Below are 17,293 nucleotides of genomic sequence, written 5' to 3' on the forward strand. Positions count from 1 at the left end.
AGAGCTCTGTATCTGACTTTAAACCTCCAGGTTTTGCCTGTATTCTGATCTTCCTTGTCTTCCTCTGGATTATTACACAGAGGACGTCTCCTCAGTCTTCCCCTCATTCTCCCTTTGCGTCAAGTAAAATGCTGAGAGCTGGGTGGATAAGGAAAACACATTTCACTCCAGCTTGCTGATTAAGCTCGAGATTCCGTCAAAGCTCAGACAGGAACGTCCAAGCTCTCGACCACCTGATGAGGGAGCAGTGCTCCGAAAGCTAGTGCTACCAAACAAATCTGTTGGACTATAACCTGGTGTTGTGTGACTTTTAACTCAATTACCAAAGGATACCAGCTTTTTAATCTAGCTGGGGCTGGGTGAGCTCTAAGCAAAGAGAGGCATTTCAGAGTGTTTTCCTACCAAGTGTGACATTGAGCAGAGAGCTGGGAGTTGGATGATTATGGGAATTAATGGAATTAATGGAATTATAAATTGTTCCCTCTACAGGAAATTGCTCTTATTCCTGTTCGCACATGGAAGCTCAATGTTCAGTGAGTGTCTGATAAACATTTAAGGTCTATTCCGGTGAGGGAAGGGCGTCACGGCAACAGCGATGAGGTGGGCCCAGCGTTTAGAGATGCGACTCTGATGTTGGCTGGTCTGGCACAGGAGGTGGCGAGGCGGTGATGGAGGAGAATGGATCCACCGTCAAAGATGATGCTGAGGATTGGCAACTTCGATATTGGTTGGGTTCGTTGTAGATGGTGGTGCAGACATCACTGATGGTGATGAGCTGGCTCAGGGTGGATGGACTCTCTCCAAACCACATCTTTCTTTTATTCCCTTATTCTTAAATTATTCAAAATGGTGCCGTATCATGGTGACAAATGAAAGCTCTTCATTGTATTTTGTTGTATTCTTACTGCAAATTGCACGTGACAATAAAAATCCAATTCATTTTCAAAAAAATCGACTCCTAAGGTTTAAAATAGTGTAGGCAAGGCTAATAAAATCTACCAAATAGGAAAATAAATAATAAAAATAATTAAATAGTTAATTAAACCCACTAAGGTTGATAGTTTAGGGTTCAAAAGAGATTTACCAGGATGTTGCCAAGTGCAGAAGGTATGTGCTACAAAGAAAAGTTGAATAGGGACTTTTTCCACTAGATTGGTTGAGGGACGACCTTACAGAGGTTTATAAAATAGTGAGGGGTACATTTAGTGTTAATGGTAGTTGTCTTTTCTCTAGGATGGGCAATTTCAAGACAAGAGGGTCACATTTTTAAGGTGACAGGAGAGAGATTTAAAAAAGATATGAAAGGCAAATGTTTTGCACAGAGGGTGGTTCACACATGGAATGAACTTCTGCGGAAGTGGTGGATGTGGGTACTGTTGCAATGTTTCAAAGACATTTGGATAAGTACATGAATAGGAAAGGTTAGGAGGGATATGGCCCAGGAGCAGGTAGGTGCGACTGGTTTAGTTTGGGATTATGTTTGGCATGGACTGGGTGGACCGAAGGGTCTGTTTCCGTGCTGATGACTCGATGTGTCACGGCTGCAGCATGTTGGAGCTCCTGAGTCAACATGTCTGCTGTGAATGCTTGTGGATCAAGATTTGATGAAGAGTCATTGAGCTGGAGGTTGAGCTACAGACTTCACAAAACATCAGGACAATGGAAAGTTTAGATTAGATTCCCCACAGTGTGGGAACAGGCTCTTCAGCCCAACCAGTCCACACCGACCCTCCAAAGAGTAACCTATCCTGACTCTTTTCCCTCTGACTAATGCACCTAATACTATGGGCAATTTAGCATGGCCAATTCACCTGACCTGCACATCTTTGGACTGTGGGAGGAAACTGGAGCACCCAGAGGAAACCCACGCAGACACGGGGAGAATGTGCAAACACCACACAGACTGGAGGCTGGAATCGAACCTGGGACCCTGGTGCTGTGAGGCAGCAGTGCTAACCACTGAGCCACTGCGTTAATGTGCACATTTTGTACCAGTTGGAAAGCATCAATGAGATCAGGCAAAGCCAGCGTGGGTTTATGAAAGGGAAGTCATGTGTAATGAATCTACTGGAGTTTGTTTTTTAGGATGTAACTGGTAGAATAGATAAGGGGAAAACAGTGGATGTTTGGATTTCAAGAAGGAACTTTTATTAGATCCTACACAAGAGGGCAAAATTAAAGCACACAAAATTGGGGGTAAGATACTGGCATGGATTGAGAATTGGTTGACAGAGTGGAAAAAGAGTGAACAGGTCTAATTCTTGGGGCAGCCAATGACTAGGATTCAGTGCTGAACGTCACCTACTCATGACACATGTTGAATGAAAGGACCAAATGGAATCTTTCCAGTTTGCTAGTGACAGATCGATGGTGGGATTGTAAGTTGTGAGAAGGATGAGTCAAGGTGATCTAGACAATTTGAATGAGAAGGTAAACACATGGTAGATGCAGTATGATATGGGTAAATGTGGGGTATATACTTTGGTGTGAAGAACAGAAAGGTAGAGTAATATTTAAATGGTGCTATATTGTGAAATGTGAATGTACAATGTGATCTGGGTTTCCTTCTACATTAATAAATGAAAGTGGTTGAAATAGTTCCACAAAGAGTGGTATCCAGTCACCAAATCCCCCTTTATCTACACGTGCATTGTATGTGACACTGGTCCAGCTGCCTTAGAGCCGCTCCTCAGAGTGAACAGAACTGCTGATATTCCTGCTTGTCTTTTTTTCTTCTTTTTTTTTCTTTATTTACCTGTGGAGATTCCCTCACATTGATCCAGCTCCCTCAGAGCCAGCTGCACTCCTGTTTATATCTGTCAGCCAGGGCTCCCTGATTGGACCCAATCAGTGAACTCCTATTCTATGAGGTCCACCTGCCTGATCTCGTTACAATCACTACCAGTAGTCAGTCAGTTGCAAATTGGCCTTCATTGCAAGAAGATTTAAAGTCAGAAATCAGGATGTTTTATTGCAGTCAGATAGGACCTTGGTGAGGCCACATCTGGAGTATTGCATGCAACTTTGGTCTCCTTACTGAAGAAAGGATATAATTGCCGTAGAAGGAGTGCAGTGGAGGTTCACTGGGTCAATACTGGGACTTTTTTATGAGGAAAGATTGGTTTGACTGGGCCTGTATTCAGAAGGGTGATAGAGAATTTGACTGAAGTGTATCAAATTCTAACAGGGCTGAACAACTAGATGCAAGGAATAAATTAAAACAAAGTACTGCAACAGAAAGACAGAAATTACTGGAGAAACCCAGAAAGTCTGGCAGCTTTTGGATCATAGAATCTTACAACATGGACACAGACTCTTCATGCATGCTGACCACACATTCAATAAAAGTATAGATTAATAACAACTCTGAAACCATTGTCAATTATTGGGAAATTCCCATGTGGTTCACTCATGTCCCTTAGGGAGGGAAACTTACCTGGTTTGTCCTGCATGTGACTCCAGACCAACAGGAAATGTGGTTACCCTCCGGGCAATTAGTTTCAGGCAATAAATGCTGGCACAGCCAGTGATGATTACATCTTATGAGTGAATTTTTAAAAAATCACTGAATCATTACCTGAGGCTTGTTCAAATTGGCAGAGGGCAAATAAGATGAGGGTCACGAATGTATGGCTCAAAAACTGATGTGGGAGGGATGGGTTCCGTTTGGTGAGAGATTGGTTTCATCTTAACTGTGGTGGGGCCTGTGTTCCAGTGAGATACACACAGAGGGAGGTAGAGAGGGCTTCCAACTAAGTAGTGAGGGAATGGTATCAAATGTGGGAAAATTTGATAATTCAGCAAATAGAGACAAGGCAAGAGATGAAGATACTAATATAGGAAATGAGAAACTGATTGTGACAGGAAAATATAGTGAGTACAAATCTAAGAGTAAATCATCAGGTAAGCTGGAGATTACAAGAAAAAACAACTAAGGCTCTGTATCTGATTGCAGATAACATTCCAAACAAAATTGATGAGCCGATAGGACAAATAGAAATGAATGAATAACATGCTCTGCATACTACTGGTGGATGTACACTTCTTAGATTTCCAGCAGGCATTTAATAAATTGCCACATCAAAGGGTTTTTTTTGGAAAATAGAAGCCCATGTTATGGAAGGTAGTGCATTGATATGGACAGACAAATGGCTGGCTAATGGGAAGAAGAGAGTAGGTACAAATGGGTCTTTCTCAGTTTGGAGAGATATGATATATCCACTTCGTGAAGCCATGCTGGCCCTGATTAATCATATAATGCATTTCTAAACACTGCTATTACACCCTTTATGATCGTCTCTAATATTTTCCCACTGTTAGATGTTAAGCTAACCAGCCTAAAAGTTTTAACCTCTGAGGAGTAGTCAACATGGCTTTGTGAATGGGAGATCATGCCTCACAAATCTGTTAGAGTTCTTTGATGAAGTAACCGGGAATGTTGATGAGGACGGGGAGGTAGATGTAGCCTAAATGGATTTCAGTAAGGCCTTGACAAGGTTCCACATGGCAGGCCACTCTGTAAGGTTAGATCGCATGGAATTCAGGGGACCTGGCAAATTGGATACACAATTGGTTTCTTGGTAGGAAGCAGAGGGTAATAGTGGAAGGATGCTTGTTGAACTGGAGGTCTGTCATTAGTGGAGTGCCACAACGGTCAGTGCTGTTTGTTATCACTATCAATGATTTAGATGAGAACGTACAAGGCCAGATTAGTAAGTTTGAAGATGACACTAAAATAGGCGGTATTATGGACAGTGAGGAAGGTTCTCAGAAATTGCAGCAGGATCTTACTCAGCTGGGGAAGTGGGCCGAGAAATGAAAAATGGAGTTTGATTCAGATAAGTTTTAAAATAATGATGGGAAAGGATAGACCAGATCTAAAAGTTGAAATTCTAAATTGGAGGAAGGTTAATTTTGAAGGTATTAGGCAAGAACTTTCAAAAGCTGACTGGGGGCAGATGTTCGCAGGTAAAGGGATGGCTGGAAAATGGGAAGCCTTCAGAAATGAGATAATGAGAGGCCAGAGAAAGTATATTCCTGTCAGGGTGAAAGGGAAGGCTGGTAGGTATAGGGAATGCTGGATGACTAAAGAAATGGAGGGTTTGGTTAAGAAAAAGAAGGAAGCATATATCAGGTACAGACAGGATAGATCGAGTGAATCCTTAGAAGAGTATAAAGACAGTAGGAGTATACTTAAGAGGGAAATCAGGAGAGCAAAAAGGGAACATGAGATAGCTTTGGCAAATAGAGTTAAGGCGAATCCAAAGAGCTTTACAAATACATTAAGGACAATAGGTAACTAGGGAGAGAATAGGGCCCCTCAAAGATCAGCAAGGCGGTCTCTGTGTGGAGTCACAGAGATGGGGGAGATACTGAACAAATATTTTGCATCAGTGTTTACTGTGGAGAAGGACATGGAAGATATAGACTGTAGGGAAATAGATGTTGACATCTTGAAAAATGTCCATATTGCAGAGGAGGAAATGCTGGATGTCTTGAAATGCATAAAGGTGGATAAATCCCCAGGACCTGATCAGATGTACCGTAGATCTCTGTGGGAAGCTAGGGAAGTGATTGCTGGGCCTCTTGCTGAGATATTTGTAGCATCGACAGTCACAGGTGAGGTGCCGGAACATTGGAGGTTGGCTAACGTGGTGCCACTGTTTAAGAAAGGTGGTAAGGACAAGCCAGGGAACTATAGACCAGTGAGCCTGACGTCGGTGGTGGGTAAGTTGTTGGAGGGAATCCTGAGGGACAGGATGCACATGTATTTGGAAAGGCAAGGACTGATAAGGGATAGTCAACATGGCTTTGTGCGTGGGAAATCATGTCTCACAAACTTGATTGAGTTTTTGAAGAAGTAACAAAGAGGATTGATGAAGTCAGAGTAGTGAACATGACCTACATGGACTTCAGTAAGGCATTCAACAAGGTTCTCCATGGGAGGCTGGTTAACAAGGTTAGATCTCACGGAATACAGGGAGAACTAGCCATTTGGATACAGAACTGGCTCAAAGGTAGAAGACAGAGGGTGGTGGTGGAGGGTTGTTTTTTAGACTGGAGGCCTGTGACCAGTGGAGTGCCACAAGGATCGGTGCTGGGTCCTCTACTTTTTATCATTTATATAAAAGATTTGGATGCGAGCATAAGAGGTATAGTTACTAAGTGGACAGTGTAGTGGACAGTGAAGAAGGTTCCCTCAGGTGAAAATGGGATATTCATCAGATGGGCCAATTGGCTGAGAAGTGGCAGATGGAGTTTACTTTAGATAAATGTGAAGTGCTGCATTTTGGGAAAGCAAATTTTAGCAGGACTTATACACTTAAAGGTCAGGCCCTGAACAAAAAGACCTTGAAGTGCAGGTTCATAGCTCCTTGAAATATAGAGTTACAGGTAGATAGGATAGTGAAGAAAGAGTTTGGTATGCTTTCACTTATTGGTCAGAGTATTGAGTACAGGAGTTGGGTGGTCATGTTGCAGCTGTACAGGACATTGGTTAGGCCACTGTTGGAATATTGCATGCAATTCTGGTCTCCTACCTATTGGAAAGATGTTGTGAAACTTGAAAGGGTTCAGAAAACAAGAATGTTGCCAGGGTTGGAGGATTTGAGCTATAGGGAGATCTGAATAGATTCCCTACAGTGTGGAAACAGGCCCTTTGGCCCAACAAGTAACCCACCCCAGACCCATTTCCCTCTGACTTACGCACCTAACACTATGGGCAACTTAGAATGGCTAATTCACCTGACCTGCACATCTTTGGATTGAAGATAGAAGATAGAAGATAGAAGAATACAGCGCAGTACAGGCCCTACGGCCCTCGATGTTGCGCCGATCCAAGCCCACCTAATCTACACTAGCCCACTATCCTCCATATGCGTATCCAATGCCCGCTTAAATGCCCATAATGAGGGAGAGTCCACCACTGCTACTGGCAGGGCGTTCCATGAACTCACGACTCGCTGAGTAAAGAACCTACCCCTAACATCTGTCCTATACCTACCCCCCCTTAATTTAAAGCTATGCCCCCTTGTAATAGCTGACTCCATACGTGGAAAAAGATTCTCACTGTCGACCCTATCTAAACCCCTAATCATCTTGTACACCTCTATCAAGTTACCCCTAAACCTTCTTTTCTCCAATGAAAACAACCCCAAGTGCCTCAGCCTTTCCTCATACGATCTTTCTACCATACCAGGCAACATCCTGGTAAACCTCCTCTGCACCCGTTCCAATGCCTCCACATCCTGATTGTGGGAGAAAACCCACACAGACACAGGGAGAATGTGCAAACTCCACACAGTCACCCAAGGCTGGTATTGAACCTGGGGCCCCTGACGCTGTGAGGCAGCAGTGCTAACCACTGAGCCACTGTGTCTGGGACTGTTTTCCCTGGAACATCGAAGGCTTATAGAGGTTTATAAAATCATGAGGGGCATTGATAGGATAAATAGACAAGGTCTTTTCCCTGGGGTTGGGGAGTCCAGAACTAAAGGGCATAGGTTTAGGGTGAGAGGGGAAAGATATAAAAGAGACCTAAGAGGCAACTTTTTCTCACAGAGGGTGGTACGTGTATGGAATGAGCTGCCAGAGGAAGTGGTGGAGGCTGGTACAATTGCAAAATTTAAAAGGCATCTGGATGGGTATATGAATAGGAAGGGTTTGGAGTGATATGGGCCGGGTGCTGGCAGGTGGGACTAGATTGGGTTGGAATATTTGGTCGGCATGGATGATTTGGATTTGTGTCCGTGCTGTACATCTCTATGATTCTATGACTCTAAGTGTGAGATCTTGCATTTTGGAAAGGTAGGCGTTTCATGGTGAATAGTCGGGCTTTAAGAGTGTAGTAGAACTGAGGGACCTCGGAGTTCACGTGCATGGGTCTCTGAAAATGGAGTGACAGGTAGACAGGGCATTAAGGAAGGCTTTTGGCACATTTACCGTCATCAGTCAGGGCATTGAGTATAGAAGTTATGTTACAGCTGTACAGGACGTTGGTGAGGCTGCACTTCGAATAATGTGTTCAGTTTTGGTCACCATGCTATAGGAAGGATGTTATTAAACTGGAAACAGTGCAGAAGAAATTTATAAGGACTTTGCCAGAACTCCAAGGATTGAGTTATAGGGAAAGGTTGGACAAGCTAGGACTTTTTTCTTTCGAGTGTCAGTGACTGAGTGAGGGGGAATCTTATAGAAATGTATAAGATCATGAAAGCATGGAATGTGAAAATGCATTCATTCTTTTTCCCAGGCTTGGAGAATCGAGGACTAGAGGGCATCAGTTTAAGGTTAGAGGGGAAAGAATAAAAGGGAACCTGAGGGGCAACGTTTTACACAGAAGATGGTGTGCACATGGAATGAGCTGCCAGCGGAAGTGGTTGAGGTGGGTACATTAACAACATTTAAAAGGCATTTGGACAAATACATGGATAGGAAAGGATTCTAAGGAAATGGACCATGTGCAGGGAAATGGGGTTAGTGTGGATGGACATTTTGGTCAGCATGGAGCAGTTTGAGCCAAAGGGCCTGTCTCCGTGCTGTAGGACTCTATGACTCCTTCCCTTTAAAAATAAAGGTGTGACATTAGCAAATTTTCCTAACCACTTTTCTAGAATCAAAAGATTCTTGGAAGATTACTACCATTGCCTCTGCTATTTCTGTATCTACTCCTATTACGATCTTAGAATTAGAATTAAGTTTATTGTCACGTGTACTCAAGTACAGGAATACAGTGAGAAGTGTATAATGTTGCCACACACAGCTTCATCTTGGGTACAAAATACCTAGTTACAAATCTTCAGTATAAAAATAAGTTAGGTACAGAGGTAAAGAAAAAAAAGCTGCTAGTTCTACATTACAGTTCTTCATAGTATATATTAGGAAAACAAAGACATAAAGTTAAAAGTTAAAAGTTAAAGTCATCACAGCCCTTCTATAGCCTTGAGTCGCTCCACACTGGGGGCTTTCCACACATGGTCTCACTCTGCCCTGCGCTGGGCTGATCCCAACTGGCTACATCCCATTAGGTCCAGGGCACTCATTAGTCTTTCCTCCCACTCGTGTCCTAGCACTTTTTCCCTAGTGCTAGTTATTGTATTTATTACCTCTCCTCCTTTTGCTCCTTCTGTATTGAATAATTTTGGAATGATATTAATGTCTTCTACAGGGAAGACTGATGCAAAGTATTTATTCAACTCCTCTGCCATTTCCTGGTTTCCCATTATATTTTTTTCCAGCCTCGTTCTCAAAGGGGCCTGTGTTCACTTTGGCCTCTCTTTTTCTTTTTATGGGCTTAAAGAAGCTCTTGCTGTCCATCTTGATATTGTTTACATGCCTACCCTCATTGTTTTTCTTCTTCCTCGTTGTGCTATTTTTGCTCTTTTTTAAATACATTTTTAGAAATTTCCTAATCCTCTAGTTTACCAATAATCCATGCCAGATCGTATGATTTTCCTTTCAATGTGGTGGGATTCTTAACTTCCCTGGTTCACCGTAGTTGACTCACCTCCTTCCTAGAATCCTTTTTCCTTGTTGAGATTATCTTTGGCGTGTGTCATGAGCTATCTCCCGAAATGTCTGCCATTGTTCCTCAAGAATCTTTGCAGCTAAACCCTTTTCCCAGCCTGCCCATTACTTAAGCTTAACAAGGTTGTTTCTGACTCAGTCTTCCACTCAAACTGAATGCCAAATTCTACCATGTTATGGTCACTATTTCCAAGGGAATCCATCGCTTTGCTATTACTTATGAAACCTGTCTCACTGCATCTCACCATAACCCGATTCCTGGTTGGATTCCCAACATATTGTTTCAGGAAACTGTCCCAAATACATTCTGTGAAACCTTCTGCATGGCTACCTCTGCCGATCTGACTATCTCAATCAGCATAAAGATTAACGTCACTCATGATTAATGTACTGCCTTTTCTCCCAAGCCTTAATTATCTCCTGATTTATCCTCTTCTCCAGTGCAGTGTTCCCTTGGTAACATATTGGGATGGTCTTCTTCAATTCCTTGTTCAATCCCAACAATCAGCCTGAGATGTCTACTAGTCTGGAAACACCTCCTCTTGGAAGGTAGGCAGGATCGTCTTGGCTGGGAAACCATCCAGCGAGATCAAACCCAGTTATCTTTGCTGGGGCTCTTGCGTCTACAGAGGGTAGTGCGCATCTCTCTGAGCCATGAGGCCCTGGTTCAAGTCGCACTTACTTTGCGGTGGTGTCCCAATGAGTATGGGCAGGTTGGATTAGCATATGTTCCTTGCTCAAGCCTCAAGTCTGGAGACCCACCGTCTCCCGTGTCAGAGGTGGGAGCCCCCCCAAAATCAAACTCGTTGCAGCCTCATATTTGAAAATAATCTGCACTTATACTGAAATCAGAAGGAAGCAAAATGGAATCCTGACCCACAGCTGAAGCTAGAATAAGATTCGGATGTGAATGACGTCTCTCAACAATGGCTAAGAGATCGCCGTCTCATGTTCCACTCCAAGCTTGGCTAATGCTCTCAATGAATAGTTGGATCTGGACCATGTGATATCACTTGGAATATTGAGATCAATTTCTTCAATCAGAGCCAACTACATCCATTAAAATACACGTCTCGCTGTGAGTGGGTATTAGCTGGTCGGTGTGAGCCCTGGATGTTTATATGTTGGTCACAAATAGAAAACTGTTCTGACTTCACACCATCCTTTGACATTAACATGTATACTTGGTAAGGTCATGGATAATTAAATTCATGAGAACATACAGTAGGGACTAGTAAACCCAAGGAAGAGCATGGCTGCATTAGAGTTGACCACTTTGGGTTTCTTATCAATGAACACAGTATCCATTACTCCCTTTCTGGGCAGTAATACAGGTAACATCCAATATCCAGTCTGGAAAACACTCAATGCCTTGTTCAATTCCAAAGAGAATATCCTGCCTTTGCTTCCACCTCCAACCAACTTAGCACAGACTCAATGGGCTGAAGGGCCTTTTTGGAGGAGAAAGTGAGGTCTGCAGATGCTGGAGATCAAAGTTGAAACTTTATTGCTGGAACAGCACAGCAGGTCAGGCAGCATCCAGGGAACAGGAGATTCGACGTTTCGGGCACAGGCCCTTCTTCAGGAAACTGAAGGGCCTGTGCCCGAAACGTCGAATCTCCTGTTCCCTGGATGCTGCCTGACCTGCTGTGCTGTTCCAGCAATAAAGTTTCAACTCTGAAGGGCCTTTTTCCCATGCTGCAGCCTTCTATGACTCTACTTCAGGCCTTTGGCATGATAGCTGGGTTATTGATTCAGGTATGTAGGCTAACACTCTCAGGGCAGGTTCAAATCCTGTCACAGCAGATGGAGAAATTCACATTCAATTAAAAATGGCTAAATAGTGACAAACAAGCCCAGTTTCTTGTCATAAAATCCCATCAGGTTCACTAGTGTCCTTTAGAGATGGAAATTTGCCATCCATGTCTGGCTTACATGTGACTCCAGGCTCACAGTTGACTCTGAACTGCCCTCATCAATGTCCCTTCCAGATGGAAATCTGCCATTCTTACCTCACCTGGTCTGCATGTAACTCCAGACCCACAGCAATGTCCTCTAGGCAATTAACGATGGGTAATAAATGCTAACCTAGCCAACAATAGTTACATTCTAAATAAAAAAGAAGCTAGCTTCATTTACTTCTCTCTCCTTGTCCTGACTCAGCAATTCCTTTGTTCTCTGGTTAGGCCTCCCATATTATATCCTCGCCCTATCCCCAAACCCACACTGTCCGAAGTTCCATTGACCTGGTCTCACTTTGTGGTCCCATCTACGCATCATCCACACCCTCACTGACATACATTACACCCCCCCCCCCCCCCCCCCCCAGCCCTCCCGCCACCCCAAATCTTGCAATGTCTCAAATTGAAAGCTTTTGCCCCTATCCCCATCTCTTGACTGGAACTAGGGGAGACATTAAAGTCAAGGGTCACCCTGTCAGGTCAGCGATGAGGAGAATGTTTTTCTTCTCTTTGGAGATTGGGTGATGCTGGGAGGCAAAACGCAGTGGAGGCGGGGTAATTGAATATTGTTGAGTCAGAACTCAGTTCTTGTTGACTGGATGGGTGGGGGGTGTTATTGGGGCAATAGGGAAGGTGGAATTGAAAACTCAAAACGATTAACTGCGATTGCATCGAGGGATGGATGGTCCATGTAGCGCTCTCGGTCCTGGAGGAACACTGCCTTGTTTTTAGTATATCAGTTGTATACGATAGAAGTTAGAGTGGATACCCTACAGTGTGGGAAAAGGCCCTTTGACCCAAAGAGTCCACACCAACCCTCTGAAGCGTAATTCACTCAGACCCATTCCCTTACATTTACTCCTGACTAATGCACCTAACCCTATGGGCAATTTAGCATGGCCAATTCACCTGACCTGCACATCTTTGGATTGTGGGAGAAAACAGGAGCACCCGGAGGAATCCACACAGACACGGGGAGAATGTGTAAACTTCACAGAGACGGTCGCCCAAAGTTGGAATCAAACTCGAGTCCCTGGCGCTGTGAGGCAGAAATGCTAATCACTGGGCCACCGTACCACCATTAAATGACAAATAAAAGTTTATCTCTCTCTCTCTCTATCCGTCTCTCCCTCTTCTCCCTCTCTCCCTCCTATTTGGTACCTTTATATTAACTCTTTCAACTCTATTACTGGTCCTCTTGATATCTCCACTACCCCGATTCTCATCTCTTGGATATTTCTCCATCTCTTTTCGTTGATTACTAATCCTAAGTAACTCCCTCCTTTCCAACTCCCAGTTCTCCTACTCCTATTACAGGTGACAGTCCAGAGACAAGCAGCACCAGGCCAGAGAATTGGATAGCAAACAGGAATGTGAAGGATGGTCAGTTGTGCCCCTGCTTAAGCCATGGTCACTCAAGCGTCCCCACTTCCCTATTGGATAAACACGCTCAACTATGAAATGCCAACCACTATCGCTTACCTTGTCCTGTTATAGCCAGCAGTTTATTGAGCTATAGGGGCCAAACACAACTGAACAGAAGTTTGTCCTCAGCTGATGCCTGTACTTTGTAATTGAAGAGTGGGGCAGTGGACCGGTGATACTATCTAATGGCAGAGTGTAGAATCCCGGGACAATTGCAGGCTGAAGGGGGTCATTTGTCTGGTAGTGGCTGTGGTAGTTCTCCAAGAAGACAATTTACTTGGTGGCACTCCTCTGTCTTTCTCCCCAGACCCCTGTGCTTCCCTACTTTTCAAACATTTATTGAGTGCCCTCTTGAGTCGTTAGGTTGAACCTGCCCCCATCTCCAGCTCAGGCAGGGCTTTCTAAATCCTAGCCACTCACTGGGTGAAATCATTCCCCCTCATTCCGCCATCCCGCCTTCCACTAATGTCAAGCTTTCCCTTCCCCAAGGGAACAGTCCCAACATCTTCAGTCTAGAACCTCCTCCACTTTGGGACTCAGGAATCCTTCCTGCACCCTCTCTGATACCATTGCATTCTTCCCCAAATGCGGTCCCTGGATCTAGGTGCATTTGTCCCCCCTGCAGCCATGTCACTTTCCCGAATCCCAACCGTCTCAGTCAAAGCTGAATCTTGGGAATCTGGGCCCTTGTTCAGCCGCCCAGCTGGTAAATCCTTGGAGCCAAAGATAACAGCAATTTTATTCAACCATGGGGAAGAATTGACCTTTTCAAAGGAGAGAAAGCTGCTGATCGTGAATGGTGGAACACAACAGCTGGCCATTCATTGCATTTTCAATGTTTCTGTTGCGATCGAAGGGAATGGAGAGAAATTGGGAGCAGAGTTGGACGATCAGCCATACTGGAAGGTGGAGAAGGCTCGAAGGGCCGAATGGTCTGCTCCTATTTTCTATGTTTCTAATGCATCAGTGTCTGAAGGTTTTCTCCCTAATTAGTCCCCCCGCTCCCCCTCACCCCGTTGACCCACTAAGTCTTTAGTTTACCAGGACTTATCCAGCCCCCTTTCAAAAGCTATCCTTGTTCGGTTTTCGTGGTCCATGCTGGACAGAAACTTCCACCTTTTCCCTCCTTGAAACGGGGAAAAATAACCAGCGAATGTCAGACAGGACGACCCACTGACTGAAATGTTCCTCATGAAACAGGTTTATTTTTAAGAGCGCACACACACACACTCTCTCTCTCACTGACACACACACACACACATACACACACACTCTCTCTCTCACTGACACACACTCTCTCACTCACACACACACATACACACACACTCTCTCTCGCACTGACACACATACACACACACACTCTCTCTCACTGACACACATACACACACACACACTCTCTCACAGACACACACACTCACTCCCACAGACACACACATACACACAGACACATACACACACACTCTCTCTCACAGACACTCACACACACACAGACACACTCACTCTCACAGACACATACACACAGACACATACACACACACGCACACACACACACTCTCTCTCACAGACACACACACTCTCTCTCTCACAGACACACACAGACACATACACACACACACACTCTCTCTCACAGACACACACAAACACACACACTCTCTCTCACAGACACACACAAACACACACACAGACACATACACACACACACACACTCTCTCTCACAGACACACACACACACATACATACACACACTCTCTCTCTCACAGACACATACACACACACTCTCTCTCTCACAGACATACACATACATACTCACACACACATACACACACACATACACACACATACACATACACACACATACACATACACACATTCAGACAGACACATACACAGACACACACATACAGACACAGACAAACAGACACATACACACACACTCACACAGACACACACACACACACAGACACACAGACAGACAGACACACACAGAGACAGACACACATACACTCACGCACACACACTCTCACGTACGCACATGCACACACAAACACGCAGACGCGCGCGAACACAAACACACACACACATCCCCTCCCTTCCCTCACCACAACCAGCTTTCGCGTGTCAATGGGAAACTCCTGAAAGGAACTGTGTGATATCCCTTCTCCCTGCCAGTGCCTGGGCTTAGTCACGGAGCTCGGCTACTTAGCTGGGCTGACAGGCGGGCAGGGCTGAGCTCCCTGCAAAGCGAGATGGATTGAAGCCGATGTGGATTCGAAACGCCGTTACCTCTGCTTCTTGCTCCAGACGATGGCAAAGACGATGGTGAAGCAGAAGGCCGGGAGCGCAAGTAACTTGGCGTGGTGTCAGTGATTGGGCGGCACAGCATCGGGTTGTGACTCTCTTCCCTCCGGGGCTCCTCTTTACCTCCTCGGGGTGACTCTCCGAGGCTCACAACCTACAGCAGTGAGCTCCCAGTCGTCGGCTGCCCCAGCTGCTATGGAGACCCTCTCTGAAGTCAGCTATATCTGGCGACTGGGATCAGGTTTCACTGGAATGCATGCATCAGGAGTTCTCGCTGTGGCTGGAGCTCCCGGGTAGAGAGATCCGGGGGGGGGCGGGGAGGAGGGTGGTGTGTGAGTGTGGGGTGGGCGCCTGAACTCCCTGACAGCCCCCAGGCACACTTTGTGAAGAGAACCCCACATGCAGAGGGGCGGGTGATCACGAGCCCGCCTTCACTCCTCCGTCCTTTGAGTACAAGAGTTGGGGCGTCAGGTTGAGATCGTACAGGACGTTGGTGAGGCCTCTTCTGGATACTGTGCCCAGTTCTGAAGGCCCAGTCACAGGAGGGATTTTATCAAGCTGGGCAGGGCTCAGAAGAGATTTATCAGGATGTTGCCGGGAGAAAGCGAGGACGGGAGATCAGAGTCGAGAGAGTGGTGCTGGAAAAGCACAGCAGGTCAAGCAGCATCGGAGGAACAGGAAAATCAACAATCCTACTGAAGGGTTTATGCTCGAAACGTCAATTCTCCTGCTCCTTTGATGCAGCCTGACCAGCTGCGCTTTTCCAACACCACACTCTTCAGCCCAGGATGGTTTGAGTTACAAGAAAGACTGGGACTTTTTTTCACTGGGGGTTGAGAAGTGACCTAATGGAGGTTTATAAAATCATTGCCAGTATAGATAAGGTGAGTGGCAAGTTTCCTTTCCCTGTGATGGGGGATTTCAAGACTAAAGGGCATGTTTTTAAGTTGAGAGGAGAGAGATTTTAAAAAGACATGAGGAGAAATTTTTTTACGCAGAGAGTGGTTCCTGTGTGGCATAAACTGCCAAAGGAAGTGGTAGATGTGGGTACAATTACAATGTTTAAAAGACACTTAGACAGGAAAGTCTTTTTTTAAGATTCCCTACAGTGGGGAAACAGGCCCCTCGGCCCAGCAAGTCCATACCGACCCTGCGAAGGGCAACCCACCCAGACCTATTCCCCCCTGACTAATGCACTAACACTACGGGAAATTTAGCACGGCCAATTCACCAAACCTGCACATTTTGGGCTGTGGGAGGAAACCGGAACAAACCCACGCAGACACAGGGAGAACGTGCAAACTCCACACAGTCAGTTGCCCGAAGTGGGAATTGAACCCAGGTCCCTGGTGCTGTGAGGCAGCATGCTAACCCGTGAAGGGCAATGGGCCAGGAGCAGGCAGGTGGGACTAGTTTAGTTTGGGATTATGTTCTGGTTGGATTGAAGGGTCAGTTTCTGTGCTGTATGACCCTATGACTCTATAATTGTGTGTCAGCAAGGCTCCCCCAATCCTATGAAACCAGAGTTATGTGAAGAAACGAGAGCAGGATGTTGACTGGGCTGGTAAGGTTCAGTCATGAAGAGAGACTGGACAGACTGGGGATTGCTCTCCTTCAAGCGGAGGAGACTGAGAGGGGATATGATTGAGCTGTATAACATGTTCTAAGGGTCATAGGTAGGGTAGACAGGGAGGAACCTTTCCCCTGGATGGAGGGATCGATGACCAGGGGGATAGAGTTAAGGTAAAGAGCCAGAAGATTTAGAGGAAATATGAGGAAAAAAAAATTTTTCACCCATCTCCTCACAACATTTAAGAAGTATTTAGATGTGCACTTGCCGTGGCAAGGCATACAAGGCTATGAGCCAAGTGTTAGGAATTGGGATTGGAATAGTTAGGAGCCTGTGTTTGACTGGCACAAACATGTGATGGGCTGAAGGGCCTATCTGTGCTGCAGATCTCTATGACTCCAAAAACAAAGCTTCCTATCCTCCATCGACATCTGATCGCTAAGTAGGGATTTGTTGGAAGAGTGAGGGAGAGGTAGCGTTGTAATGGTAAATGTTGTCACCACATTCAGAGAGC

General features: G+C 45.2%; 1 protein-coding gene across 2 annotated transcripts in view; it reads right to left on the reverse strand.

The window, feature by feature from the left end:
* The window catches only part of palld (palladin, cytoskeletal associated protein), a 570,384-nt gene that overhangs the window by 505,449 nt on the left and 47,642 nt on the right, over window positions 1-17,293 (reverse strand). Inside the window, exon 1 of one of the 2 annotated variants that reach the window (XM_087974108.1) lies at window positions 15,195-15,366. The exons of the other annotated variant lie outside the window; for it this stretch is intronic. The gene's annotated coding sequence lies outside the window, so the exon portion shown is untranslated. Of the gene's footprint in view, window positions 1-15,194; window positions 15,367-17,293 lie in introns of those variants that run through there. 2 annotated transcript variants of the gene reach the window in all.

The sequence above is a fragment of the Chiloscyllium plagiosum genome, unplaced genomic scaffold (genome assembly GCF_037043375.1).
Source record: "Chiloscyllium plagiosum isolate Xiang-an unplaced genomic scaffold, Cpla_swu_hap1 HiC_scaffold_2, whole genome shotgun sequence".
NCBI classification, from domain to species: domain Eukaryota; kingdom Metazoa; phylum Chordata; class Chondrichthyes; order Orectolobiformes; family Hemiscylliidae; genus Chiloscyllium; species Chiloscyllium plagiosum.